The sequence below is a fragment of the Lissotriton helveticus genome, chromosome 10 (genome assembly GCF_964261635.1).
Source record: "Lissotriton helveticus chromosome 10, aLisHel1.1, whole genome shotgun sequence".
Classification (NCBI taxonomy): Eukaryota; Metazoa; Chordata; class Amphibia; order Caudata; family Salamandridae; genus Lissotriton; species Lissotriton helveticus.
Genome location: NC_136071.1, coordinates 21,023,430 through 21,037,829, shown reverse-complemented (window position 1 = coordinate 21,037,829; position 14,400 = coordinate 21,023,430). Strand labels below are relative to the sequence as shown.

The 14,400-nt window shown below is 46.9% G+C and overlaps 1 protein-coding gene across 1 annotated transcript in view; it reads left to right on the top strand.

The window, feature by feature from the left end:
• Positions 1 to 14,400, top strand: part of L1CAM (L1 cell adhesion molecule) — a 699,580-nt gene that overhangs the window by 78,741 nt on the left and 606,439 nt on the right. The gene's annotated exons all lie outside the window — the stretch shown is intronic.

Sequence of the window (14,400 nt, the reverse complement as noted above, 5' to 3'; positions counted from 1 at the left end):
ACCCGAGCGGTAGTTCGCGCTCGCCAACTTACCGCTGGTGAGCGCAAGCAAGAAAAATACTCAGCTCCACTATGCAGAGCAGAATTTTCTGCACTCCGCGAGCTCCGCCAATTGCAGAAAACTCTGCCAACTCCGCGAATGGAGCAGAGTTCACCGCCTAGGCCTAGTGCTGAGCAGGTGTGAGTCCAGGCCCACCTGAGGCCTAGTGGGAGTACTCGGAGAGCCAGGTCTTCAGCTTCTTGTGAAATTTAGGGAGGCTCTTATGTGTAGTGGTGGGTCATTCCACTCTTTAGGAGTGCTGGAGGAGAAGGCTTGACCGCCGGATCTGGTTTTCTGTTAGTGAAAGCAGGTGTGATTGTTCGGGTATGCTGGGGCAGGGTTATCTGATGCCTTGAAAGTGTGGGTGAAAAGTTTGATTCGTGCTCGTTTCTGAACGGGGAGCCAGTGGAGCTCAATCAGGTGTGATGTGATGTGAGTGTGACGTGGGAGGTTGAGAGTGATTCTGGACGTTGAGTTCTGAATGGTCTGCAGCCTTCTGGTGAGTTTTTTGTTGATCCCGGCATATAGGGAGTCCAGCTTGCTTGTGACCATGGCATGTGTGAACATTTTCTGGGTGCTGAGTGGGAGCCATTTGAAAATCTTTCTCAGCATCTTTGTGGAATGGAAGCTGGAGGCGGTGACCGCATTGACTTGGGTGGTCTTGTTGAGTTTGCTGTTGATGATGATCCCGCGGTTCTTGCTGTAGGTGGTGGGGGTGGGTGTCGGTCAAAGCTCTGTTGACCATCAGGCCGAGTTCCACAGTGATGTGCTCGTCCTGAAGATCAAAATTTCAGTCTTGTCAGTGTTCAGCTTTAGACGGCTGGTCTTCTTCCAGTGGGTGATTTCAGTCACACAGGCTCTGAACTTGATCTGAGTACTGGGCGTCTCGTCTCCGAGGGAGAGAATGAGTTGTGTGCAGTCTCCATAGGAGAGAACGTTAATGTCATGAGAGCGGATGATGCTGGCCGGAGGCATCATGTATGTGTTGAAGAGAGTCAGGCTCAGGGAGGATTCTTATGGAACTCCTCGGATGAGGTTGCGGGCTTCCGAGGTGTACGTTGCCAGGCTGACTGACTGGGTGCTTACAGTCATGAAGGAGCAGGTCCATCGCAGTGCGTGTCCATGGATTCTGATCTTGTGTAAGCATTGAATAAAGATGGAATGGGAGTCCATGTCAAAAGCTGCCGAAAGGCCCAGGAAGCGGAGGACCGTGGTGTCTCCTCTGTCCAGAGTCATCTGGATGCCATCCGTGGTGGCAGTGAGGGCAGTTTCCATGCTGTGGTTGTGTCTGAAATTAGACTGAGTGGTGTCGAGGAGTTGGTGGTTGTTGAGGTATTCGGTGAGGTGTCTGTTGATGACTTTCTCTAAGACCTTGGCTGGGAATTGTAGCAGGGAGACTGATGTTTGTAGTTGGCAACATTTGAAGGGTCCACAGAGTGCATCTTCTGCAATGGGAGGACAGCTGCATGTTTCCAAGCATCTGGGAAGGTTGCGGAAGAGGTAGAGGCATTCAGAATGGGTGTTAACATGCCGCTGATGGGTTGTAGTCCTCTGGAGTAGGCAAGGTGGCGGTAGGTGTCTGATGCGGTCCCCGAGTGGATGGACTTTATGGTTGTTTCATCTTTGGAGCTCTGGAGCTGCCTTGTGTCTGGCATCCCCTTTGGAACCTGCTGCTGCCCAGTGACTGACCTGACCTTTGAACTCCTGGATATGCCCTGTGTACACTAGCTCCCAAGAGTTGTGAAGTCAGCGGCAGGAAGAACCATTAAACAAGACTCAAACAGCTCCCTAAACTTTTGACAGTTTGTACTCCTTGCCCATGCTTGGCCACTCAGGGACAGTTAGGAGGTGTTGAGATGCTAAGAGTTGGGCAAGGGGCCACCTCTATGATGTCTATGGGACCAGAGAGTATGTGATGTCACTTCCACTACCTGTAGAATTGACGTCTATATGATAACGTGGCTTGGGCGGCTACTTTGCAAACACAAAGGCTTTGATTTACAAGAAATTGTGTAACGCAACACTATTCAATTTTTTGGGGGTGAAGGTGCATTTAATACATGGCCCTCGCCAATGATAACTTCGTCCACGCGTGTGCCAATAGTGCCATGCGTTTTAGCAGCTACACATGATTTAGCCGGGCACCATGGTGCAAGACGAAGGAAGTGCTGTTTGTGTGTTGTAACTGAGGCACGCGCTCCAGTACACATCTCTACATGCAGACAACTGCCCAATGGAACACCATGCAGTATGTGTTGGAACAAAAATAAACACATTCCGTGTCATCTCGCGCTAGGTTGTGCGCCTTCTGTTGACATGACGTTGTGTGGAACCCTAAAGTGTTTGGCTGTTTCCGCCTCATGGCAGACACTTTGCGAAGATTATCGAGGCTTTAGTTACCCGACGTGATGTCAACTGTCTGCAACCACCATTTTGCACACAAAAGGGGCTTTCTACCGTTGTTGTCTGTTTACATTGTGTAGCACCCAGGGCACGAGTCGGGGGTACACCCGGGTGGACGGCGTCCACTCACTATTTTCACAGGGTGGACACCCTCCCCCTGCAAGAAGTTGGGTCCACTGAAAAATATGCAGAATTCGTCCCGGTGTAATTTGCAAACAGCGGGACACTTTCAGCAGCGCCTGCACGTTGTTGTCTGCTTTCGATCCACAACAACTTGCAGGGGGGACCGCCTGGGCGTTCTTAGTTCAGACTCCTGCTGGGCACATAACAAAGGCCGAATCTGAGGGGTCATCAGGCCTCCTTTTGTTGAGTCTCTGGGCTGGGAGCAGTCAGGAGACTCACACCTGATGCAAATGAAGCGGAGGAGAAACAAAGGCTGCACCTTGTTAGCACTTCACAGATACTTAGGAGAGGCAGCGTTTCACTTTGTTCAGTCCCTGTTTAGGAGATATGCATGCACTGTAAGAATGTCAGATGTGTTGATCTTTTCCTGTATTTACACAAAATAAATGTAATTAATATAGTGCTTACTACCCCAGAGTAACCAAGGGCGAAGAACTCCGCTCCGCCCGCTGAGTGTGCGGAGTTGTACCTACTCCGTGTTCAGCGGAGAACGCGGAGTAGGCAAAACTCTGCACACTCCGCGGTGAAGCGGAGTTGGCCCACCGCCCGCCTCCACACCCCTATTAAAAATTAACTAAAAGCACATTAAGGAGTAAAGGAAAAAGACTTACCTTTACTGCGGCGTCCCCGGGCTGCCGTCCTCCTCTTCCTCGCGTCTAAGGTTGATCTGCGCATGCGCGCGCACCCGAACATGCGCATTCCTTGCAAGAAATGCACATGCGCTGGAGCGCGTGCATTGGCAGATTACCCTGAGACGCGAGCAAGAGGAGGACGGCAACCCGGGGATGCCGCAGTGAAGGTAAGTCTTTTTTCTTTACTTCTTATTGTACTTTAAATTCATTTTGAATATGGGGTGGAGGCGGGTGGCGGAGCCGAGCGGAGTTCCACAGAGTTTGTCCGCACATCGTGGACCTCCGCTTAGTGCCGCTCCACCAGCTCCACCCAGGGTTACCCCTGAGGAGGCGTTGAAATAATTTAAGTACCACTATTTTTTCTTTTAAGGCACGATGGATAGAGGAAGTTTACGCTGACAAAAGGTAACACTCTTTTATGTGCAGCGTACAAAAGTGCGAATCTTCTGCCTAAATCACGAGGGTTTCCCTGTATACTCGAAATATGCTCCAGTGTACTCATGATAGACATGTTAAACATATATGTGAGGGCTTAAGATCTGATGCCACTTCAAATGATGCCACTTCCTGTGATGTCACACGCTGCGATGTCACGTGCCTTGATGCCCCTTGCATTCTAATTGACTAGGTTAGTCCCCCCACTTCTTTGTTTAGGACTTGTGCCCCGGTAGCACCCCTTGCATTGCACGTGGACCAGCACCAAGGCCTAGATGTAGGTAATAGCAAATTACCGAATGGTAAATACTGAATTTTACCGATTCGGTATTCACTATTCGGTAATTGCTATGTAGGTAAAAAATTCTGTAAAAATACCGAATCTGTAAGATTCGGTAATTACCGATTCTGTAATTACAGAATCGGTATTTGCCATTGATTCCTATGGGCCTTGAAGCCCATAGGATTCAATAGCAAATACCGATTCGGTAATTACAGAATCGGTAAAATTACCGAATTTACAAGGGAGACAGGGTGTCACTTTGACACCCTGTTGCACCCCTGTTTCAGGTTTGTGTGCCATGTGACACACATACATGCCCTTAGGGCATGTCTGTGTGCCACATGGCACAGGTGTACATGCACAGATGTGCATGTACACTGGAATTCGTTATTTACCATGGAATAATATTCCATGGTAAATAACGATTCGGTAATGGCCTGTGGCACTGATTACAGTCCCACCTACATCTTGATTTACAGAATCGGTAAATTTACCGATTCGGTATTTTACCGAATCTGTAAATTTACCGGATTGGTAAATATACCTATTCTGTAAATAAAATGCCCCCTACATGCCAAATCCCAAATACCGGTCGTAACGGCCGAAATCGGCCATTACCGATCGGTAATTGGCGACCTACATCTGGCCCTATATGCCTTAATTAGGGCTTAATTTGAGCCACAGTGGTACTGGTGCTCCGCACAGGCTCTTATGACAGACTGCCACATGGTGGCGCTGTTTGTGTAATTGAAAGATGAGCAGAACAACATGTGTTTACTGATTCAATATACATTATAAACGAGTAATACCTGCCACTCAAGCCATTCTTATGGCTTTGGAGGCCTGGAATAGTTTGAATTATCACACTTGTATGAATGTGATGCTTAGAAGTTGTGTAGCTACTGTTGTTGGCAGCACTGGCGGGGGGCAATGTGTGGTGCAAGCTGCAGTGTCCTCCTGACGTGAGCCCTGCCACTTATGTGTTTACAAATGAATCACTGGCCTTAATACAATCAATCAATCAACACTTTATTTGTATCGGTTAATTAAAACCATTACAACGTATTAAAACATGTGCAATGCAATTCGTTTGGTCATCTGGTTGCGATTAAAACACATGAGTGTGTGTTTGTGAAGTAGGAGCGCTTTAAAAACCGTGGGCCTCATTTATGAAAAGTGACGCGTCGCTGCATGAAAACAGCGATGCGTCACTTTTCACTGCGCCCTCCTTGCACCACCAATGATGCGTCATATTTGCAGTATGACGCATCATTGCGCAAGGAGTTACAGATACGTCAGTATTTCTGCCGTATCTGTATGGCGCAAAAGTGACGAATTGCTGGAGTGTGTCACAAAAGTGACGCAACTCCAGCAATGTGTCCTTTCACATGGGACAAGCCCCATGTGAAAGGGCCTGCGTCAGTCTTACGCCTGCCATGAGGCAGGCGCAAGCTTTTGATGCATTTGTGTCCTAGAAATGGCGTGTGAAATCTCATACGCAGGTATAATGTGGCGCAGGGGTTTACAAAGTGACACATCTACCTAGATGCGTCACTTTGTAAATATGGCGCAACTAGGCGCATTTTTTACACCACTGGTGCGTCACAAAAAGTGATGCACCAGCGGCGTAAAAGTGATGCACCAGCGGCGTAAAAGTGATGCACCAGCGGCGTAAAAGTGATGCATAGCTTAAAAAATGAGGCCCCGTATCCGGTTTTGACATGACATTATAAAGTGGCCTCAATGAACCCTTGGTAAATCTGCTGACGCGGCATCTGACCTGCCTTTATAATAAATCAGTAGTCTGGTGGGTGCAGGCACTGTCGCTGGTCTGTGCTGGTAGTAGCCCCTCCTGTCCCGCTTCTAGGCGCAGCCATGTCTCCTTCCTTCCTGATGCTTGTGCCTTGTTCCCTCTTCAGGACAATTCAGGCAGGCAGAGAAACACTGGGAACAATTTCAAAATATCTTCAGACTGCAGGACATTTCTAAATATCGAACACCAAAGCCTGGCACACTTGGGGAATATCGAGATTTCGATATGGGTCTCCCAAAAATCAACTACCAGAACAGGGCGAAGGTTAGCATCTTGACGGTAGCTTCAAGGCACAATGGGCCAGATGTAGGAAGCCCTTTACCAGTCGGTAACGGCCGATTTTGGCCGTTACTGACCGGTAAATGTGTATTTGTTATGTAGGGGGCATATTTTATCGATTCGGTAAATTTACCGAATCGGTAAATTTACCGAATCAGTATTTTTACCGATTCGGAAACTTTCAGATGTAGGTGGGACTCTTCAGAGTCTCAAAGGCCCTACAAATTCGGTATTTTACCACCCAATCCAATTGGATGTTAAAATACCGAATTCAGGTGTGCGTGCACATGTGTGCATGCACACCTATGCCATGTGACAGACAGACATTCCCTTAGGGCATGTCTGTGTGCCACATGGCGCACATGCCTATTTTTGGGGTGCCAGAGGGTGTCAAAGTGACACCCCCTGCACCCTTGCAGAATTCGGTATTTACCGATTCGGTAATTACCGAATCGGTATTTCCCATTGATTCCTATGGGCTTCACTGCCCATAGGAATCAATAGGAAATACCGATTCGGTAATTACCGAATCGGTAAATACCGAATATTACCGATTCGGTAATTCCACATCTGGAATTACCTACATCTCCCCCCTTCATATTTACCGATTCATAAATACCGAATCGGTAAAATTCGGTATTTATGAATCGGTAAATACCACTTACCTACATCTAGCCCTTAGATCCGTGGCTTTTGAGTCTGACATGGCAATGGGCCTGGGGATCGACGGAACTGGGTTGTGCGGAAGTTAGCTTCTGGTGGGGCGGGACGAAGGACCGGTTGGCCCTGGTCGTCCTTCTGGCGGTAACGAGGCCACATAAATTAGCTTACATTGTTAAGGGAGTCCTCCTGCGTATTCCCTAGGCCAGCACTGAGTGGAGGGGAGACGGTAAGCTCACCCCAGAGAGAATGGAGACACCGGCTGGGGTCAAGGGCGCCAGCGTACAATCTAGGACATGGGGCTGAGGCCCCTGGTTATTCCCTACGAGCCCCAATGGACAGCCTGGTGGTGGAGGGGCGGGCCCCTAGGGTGGCGGAGAAGGTCCAGTTGTCAGGGGCTCACCTCTCAAGGACGGAGGTGGGTTGCGCCGTGCGTGGTTCTCAGTTAAGGGGCGCCAGCCAGAAGACCCGTTAGTGCTGACGCGATAGAGAACATTCTTTGTGCACATAAATTGAGCTCTGTCATTCTTGCTGACATATTATGATTTTATGATCAACTTAAATGTAAATATCGTTTAGAGATTGAGGTTGATAAATCCATATCGCTTGGAATTTGAATTGTATTAATTATATATTGTCATGTTTGTGTGATGGTTTGTAATACACATGGCCTCTTTTACCCACAGCTCTGGTTGTCAAGTATTAATTTGTGGGTTCGGGTGGGGGCGGGGCCGAGAGCAACCTGGGGGGTCCGTGTCCTACTTACATACGTATAATTTGGGATATTATTGTAGGAGTTGGTATTTTTTCTGTGATATTGTTGTCAGGAGGCTTTTATTCATAATATTCTGGTACACAACCTTTGTGCCTGCCTGCGAGGTCTGGGGTGTGAACAGCAGACTCCCCAGCACGGATGTATGACATTACAACACATGCTTTTACAACGCGAGTTTTACAACGCATACCATTACAACGCATAGCGCTTTGGGGTGCTGGATAGTGAATAGTTTAATTTACTATTCCAACTCCAGTCCCCGTGGATAGTAGGGAAGGTTATTGGATAGTAAATTAACCTATTCCCTATCCTAGAGCACCCCCCAGCGCAATGCGTTGTAATGGTTTGCGTTGTAAAAGTTGCGTCGTAAAGGCACTGCGTGGTAAAAGTTGCGTTGTAAAGGTTGTTTACCCCCCAGCACAGACCTGCATGACCCATAATGTATATAAATGTATACTGCCTGCACTCTGGCGCTTGCGGGAGCGCGCGCCTGTAAATCAGGACCCTTTGTTACCCGATGAGCCGTAGGCTGGGGCGGAAGTGGTGTTTCTTTCCTGTTGCTCCCGGGTCCACTGTTAATGCTCTTTGAAGGTGACAGCAGGAATCAAATGACATGGGGGAAGCACCGGCTTTTGGGAAGAATTGGCGGCTGGGGGGAGGGGGGGGCAGCAATTTGTTGCCCAGCAACAAGCATCTCTCTGTTGACTTCCCTTCCACTGCTCCATCAATTGTGAGGGGGATAAAAATAGCTGGAGGGCCGGGAAGCTGCGGGCAATTTATACCTGCGAATCTGTAGCCTGCTCTTGGCTCCTGGGCGCTGGAAATCAAGGTCGTGGGATGTGGCACATGACAACACAGCGCCCCGCTTTCACCTCGAGGCGCCTGGGACTCCCAGAACCCTGCAGTAGATACAGCAGGCTGGGGAACATCAGACGGGGGCGCCACTCCCCCCAGAAGAAGCACACATGCCATCAACTTTCTGACAACAAACCTCAGGCTGGGTGTATTTTACAATCTAAACATTCTAAAGTCTAAACATTCTGTAAGGCCACCATAATGTACATTGTTCCCACAAAGGAATCTACATGACATCACAAAAACAATTCTGAATGATCATTTTAGCTATAGGCAGAATCACAGATTGTCAGATGTTGATTACATAGGGGCACTCCGTCCCAAAGTTGGCAGGGTACCCTGGCCCCCTGGGTGTCTTTCTGCCTCATTTAGAGATGCACAAACAGTACGGTTTCTATCACTGGAGCCAGACATGTCAACATTTTAGGACAGGGAAGTGGGGCATTGTGAAACAGAAATAGGGAGAATGTAATTTCCCCATTGACTTCTATTGAAGAAAGTTTAATTTCAGGTGGGAGACAGCTTTAATCAAGCCATTTTTGGCTTAAGAAATCGGGAGTCTCCCGCCTGATTCAGGTCTATTGGCATGTACGCTGGAGCCCCCTTTGCTCCATCGACAGATGGGGAGAAGATGTGGCCTTACGGCCAGAGCTGCCGACTTTGGAGCTGGGGGACCAAGTTCAAGCCTCGGCGTCGGCTCAGCATCCTGTGATTCTGGGCAAATCATATAATTTCCCAGCGCCTATCAAAAATTAACGTGTCCTTTTGTAATGTAACTGGTGCTCATGTAAAGCGCTCCGATACCTTCGGGTCGAATTCACCCTATATAAATCTCCACACAAAAAAACAGCTTCCTCCGATGGCTTGACGGTATAGGGACCAATGGAGGAGGAGCTTTACATAACATAACGTGTATTTGTAAAGCGCACCTTCACCCAAGGGTGTCTTGGTGCTGAGTAACAGATGTTTATCGTCACCCATCTCATTGGTACTCATTTTATCAACATCAGAAGGATGAAAGGCTGAGCGGAGCCACAGGATTTGATGGCAGCTCCCTTCGCGGTACAGCGATGACTACTGGACCAGTGGCCATCTCTAAATTTGATGGACGGTGGTCCATTCCGAGGGGGGAGTGCAAGATGCAATTCATGATGCAATAGGTATGAAAAGTTTTCCTCAGGGACAGGAACCCTGTTTGGAAAGATTGCATTTTAAGTGATGAGTGGAAATTCATCTGTGTGCAGTTTTCAGGGTGTTGGAGAGCAACTAAAATTCATTTGCAGAAGAAATCCTGAGGTAGATCTGAGTGTCATCGGCATACAGATGTTACAGGATGCCAGAGTTCTTGCGGATATGCCTCAGAGGTGCTCAAATAAAGGTTGGACAGTTTCAGGGTCGGAATGGAGCCCCGAGGAACAGCTGGATGAAGATTGACAAAGCTAGACACAGAGGTCCCAATTCCAACGCTTGGGTTCAGTCTGACAAATAGGAGGTGAAGCAGTTCAGCACGACACCTTTGATGCCTGTTATTTTTCAAGATGTTGAGAATAGCAATATGATTGACCGTGTCGAAAGCGGCTGAAAGGTTGAGAAGCAGTACCAAGCCGGAGTGTCCAGAGTCAATGAGGTGGAATATGTTGTTGATAACTTGCAGAAGAGATAATACTATGCTACAGCCCTGGTTGATCCAGATTTAAGATTGTCTAAGAAATTGTTTGAGAGGAAGTGATGACTAATTTGGGAAATCCACAACTTTCAACCACCTTCCGTAGGAAAGGTAACCCTGCTACCTGGTGGAAGTTGTTGAGGTCGTTGACTTCAGCTGTGGATTTCTTTACTAGGGGTAAGACTGGGCCCATCTCCAGACGGGCAGGGAACGCACCTTGAAGAAGTGACGGATAAACCAGGGTCACCCAATGGGGCAGCAGACGTGTGGTCGGATCGTCACAAATCTTAACAGTATAATGGATGGAGGGTTTTACTCTTGTGATAGGTTTAGTAACTCAAGTCTGAGTGCAAAAAAACTAGGACATCGGAGCTTTAGGCGATAGCATTCAAACCGTTGTAGTGTCATAAGTTGGGTAGAGTAAAAGTTCAAAGACTTAACTTTTTCAACAAAAAATGTCAGAAAGTCTTCACACTTGCCGTCAGGATGTTGACTGTGCCGGCAGGAATTGGGCCATTGGACTGTTTTGCCACATCAAACCGCCATCTTGGGTGGTATGAGGAGTAGCACTGTCGCGTTTTCACGTGAGTGGACTTTGCCAGGTAAATGTGAGTTTTGGAGCTTTGCCTGGTGGCCTTAAGTTGAATGACATGACCCAAGGAGGGGGATTCATGCGTTCTCAAGTCTCCTTGTGGGTTTGTTTCCTCGCAGAGTTCTTTTCTTTGAAGACTCAGGGAGGAGACGGTGTGAGTCTTTGCTTTGAGCACAATCTTCAAACAGGTCTTCTATGTCATTTATTGTGGTGACATTAATATCTTGTTGCATTTTGATGGAGAGTGGGCTCTTGAATTCTACATGAAATGATGATAACATCAAGGTTTTTTGTGCCCATTAACCAAATGGTCTACTTTTTTTGCTGAATAAAGTGTTTCCTGTGTTCAGATGCTAATGTGAAAGGGATTGGATGATGGTCAGACCGGCCAATGGGGATGGGGGATCCATGGTCAGTAAGAGATCTTTCACTATCAGATCTGATGATGGTCGAACGGTCAATGGGGCCTGGGGTTGGTTGGACCAGTCAATGGGGATGGGTGTCACCAATGATCAATAAGAGACCCTTCCAATCAGATCTGATGATGGTCGACCGGTCAATGGGGATGAGTGTCACCAATGATCAATAAGAGACCCTTCCAATCAGATCTGATGATGGTCGACCGGTCAATGGGGATGGGTGTCACCAATGATCAATAAGAGACCCTTCCAATCAGATCTGATGATGGTCGACCGGTCAATGGGGATAGGGGATCCATGGTCAGTAAGAGATCTTTCACAATCTGATATGATGGTTGAACAATCAATGGGGCTGGGGGTTGGTTGGACCAGCCAATGGAGATAGGGGGTCATTCATAGTCAGTAAGAGATCCTTCCAATCAGATCTGACGATGGTCGGACCGGACAACTGGGTTGGGGTCATCCATGTCCAGTAAGAGATCTTTCACAGTCATCAAGTCAAGCAGGGATCCTTTCGGGTGTGTTACGTTTTTAGGAGCATCGGAGAAGATCATTGTCCAGAAGGAAAGTCAACCGGTTTGCCACATGTCTTTCTCTCTGTTTGCACCTTTTCTTCTTACTTGCACCTAGCACCCTTTCAGTTCCTCTCCTGCTCTGACCCGCCCACTTGATTTATTTGAGACTTTAACCCTCCGTTCAGCCTCTTCCGACTGCCTCATTGTGCCCCATTGTGTGGGTAAAAACACTGGTTTTCCCAACACCCATTGGTGGGGATGTCAGCAACTCCAGGGCTGAGAAATATCCGGGCCATTGCAAGTTGATCCCCGAGGGTTCCCTAAAAGAATGAGAAATGAATGGGACAATCAGTGATTCTGTGACTGATTTCTCTGGTAATTCCTCATTTTCCTCTGGACTTTCACATGGAGAATTCAGCAGACAACATTTCCGGGTGCAAGTAGAGAGATCTGTGGTGTCCCCGCAATATTCTGTTGAGGTCGATCGCTGTTGTTACTGGCCTATCCTATCGCCCACTCATACGGCCCTATTCACAAAGGTAGGTTTACACCTGTCGATTTACCCCACATGTACATTTCCTCTTGCACCTAGCTATAAATATACACTTTTGTGCTCATCACAATTTCCCAGTGTAGACTTATCCCCAAGTACAGACTTACCTGTTCTCTCCTCCTGAATCCAGGGGGTGGGGAAATGTAAGACTGAATTTTTGAGTGTAAAGTTACTATTAATAGGCACAGAGCTCTCCCTGTGGTAAAGTATAGTGAAAAAGAATACACTTTATTAACTCTTTCAGAATTCTTTAAAAAATGTCAAAAAGATTTTAATATACATTTAGGTAACATAAATATTATTAGCCCTGAACAAACAAAATAAAACGTTAGAGCATGATAACTCCTCAATTTAAAAAAAAATGAAATAATGAAATAATGAATATATATTAATTTATAGATATTGGGTCCGATTCACAGAACTAACTTAAGACACAATCCTAAACTTACTACTTTTGGTATTCACAGAAGTTAGGATTTTGTCTTAAGTTTGTCTTAAGACAGACTTAAGACATACTTAAGACAGACTTAAGAAAAACTTAAGACAAAATCCTTACTTAAGTCTGTCTTAAGTCTGTCTTAAGACAAACTTAAGACAAAATCCTAACTTCTGTGAATACCAAAAGTAGTAAGTTTAGGATTGTGTCCTAAGTTAGTTCTGTGAATCGGGCCTATTATTTTTAACACTATAATTGTAATACTTAACCAGTATTTAATATTTATTCTCATCATGGAACGAAGCATGGTGGTCTGCTGAACTCAGCCCCTCCCCTGCCCTGACAGACCACGTCCGCAACCTCGGCATCTTCTTGGACAGCAAGTCAACTATGAAGAAACGGGTAAACGCAGTCTTATCCGCCCGCTTCCACGCCCTAGGCATGGTCCGCAGGATCTTCAGGAGGCTGCCAGTCAATACCAGAAGGACGATCACACAGGCCCTCGTCACCAGCAGGGTGGACTACGAGAACACACTCTACGTAGGAATCACCACACGCCTCCTGAAGAGAGAACAGACAATACAGAACTCAGGGGCAAGACTCATCCTCGACTTCCCAGATAGAAGCACATCACACCCCACCTCAAGGAGCTACACTGGCTCCCGATCCAGAAGAGATGCCAGTTGAAGATGTTGACCTGCGCATACAATGTCCTGCACAACGAAGGACCAGCATAAATCAAAAAATGCATAACCTTCCACCAACCGACCAGACACCTACGATCCGCCTCCCTCTTTCTCGCAGAACCCCCCTGGATCTGCCGAGGCAACAGCGGAGGAGGCTCCTTCTCTCAGCTGGGGGCCAAAGCTTGGAACAACCTGCCCCTGCACCTCAGGACCGCCGCATCGCTCCGGGAATTCAGAAAAGGACTCAAGGCCCGCTGTTCAAATGAACAGATCAACACAAAGCAGCCGGCAATTCCAGCACCTTGAGACCCTCACAGGTGATTTGCCACACTTTGTAAATCACTGTTTTGATTGATAATTGGTAAATTTAGCTATTAATAATTAATTTAAAATAATTGTAAATTCCTATTAAAAGTTTTTTAAATCAGTTAATTATTTTTTTAAACCACTAAATGTTACATTTAAATTTAATATAACTTTTTAAAACTAAAAACAATCCTGTATATATAAATATATATATATATATATATATATATATATATATATATATATATATATATATATATATATATATATATATATATATATATATTATCTACTCTACTGGCAGTCGCCAGTAGATAGTTAAGGGGGCCTGCTCAGGGGGTCTCACAAGGACCCCCAAGACCCCAAAAAAAAAAAAAAAAAATTGAAAAGTCGCAGGGTACGCGTGCCGTGCCTGTACGCGTACCGTACGCATACGGTACGCGTACCCCGTGATTTTTAAAAAGCAGCCTGGGTTTTTAAAAAAAACATTTGGGGCCTTGGGGATCCTTGTGGGACCTCCTGAGCAGGCCTAGAGGGTCAGGGTGCTTCTACCCTGCCCCCTTTTTGAGTTCTAAACCTTTCTGAGCACGAGCTGCATGCTCATTGGCTTTCAACACTCCAAACCAGGAAGTGTTGGCAGCCATCTTGTGCTCGGTAGACCAAGGCACAAGAAAGCAGAAAAACAAAGGTGTAGAACGCAAAAAGGGGGCAGGGTAGAAACACCCTGACCCCTTAGGCTTGCTCAGGTGGTCCCACACGGACCCCCAAGGCCCCACATTTTTTTTTTTTTAAACCCAGGCTGCTTTTTTAAAAATTACTCCCCGGGGGGACCAAATCCTGGGGGCATAGTGAAAAAGAAGTGTGGGGGGC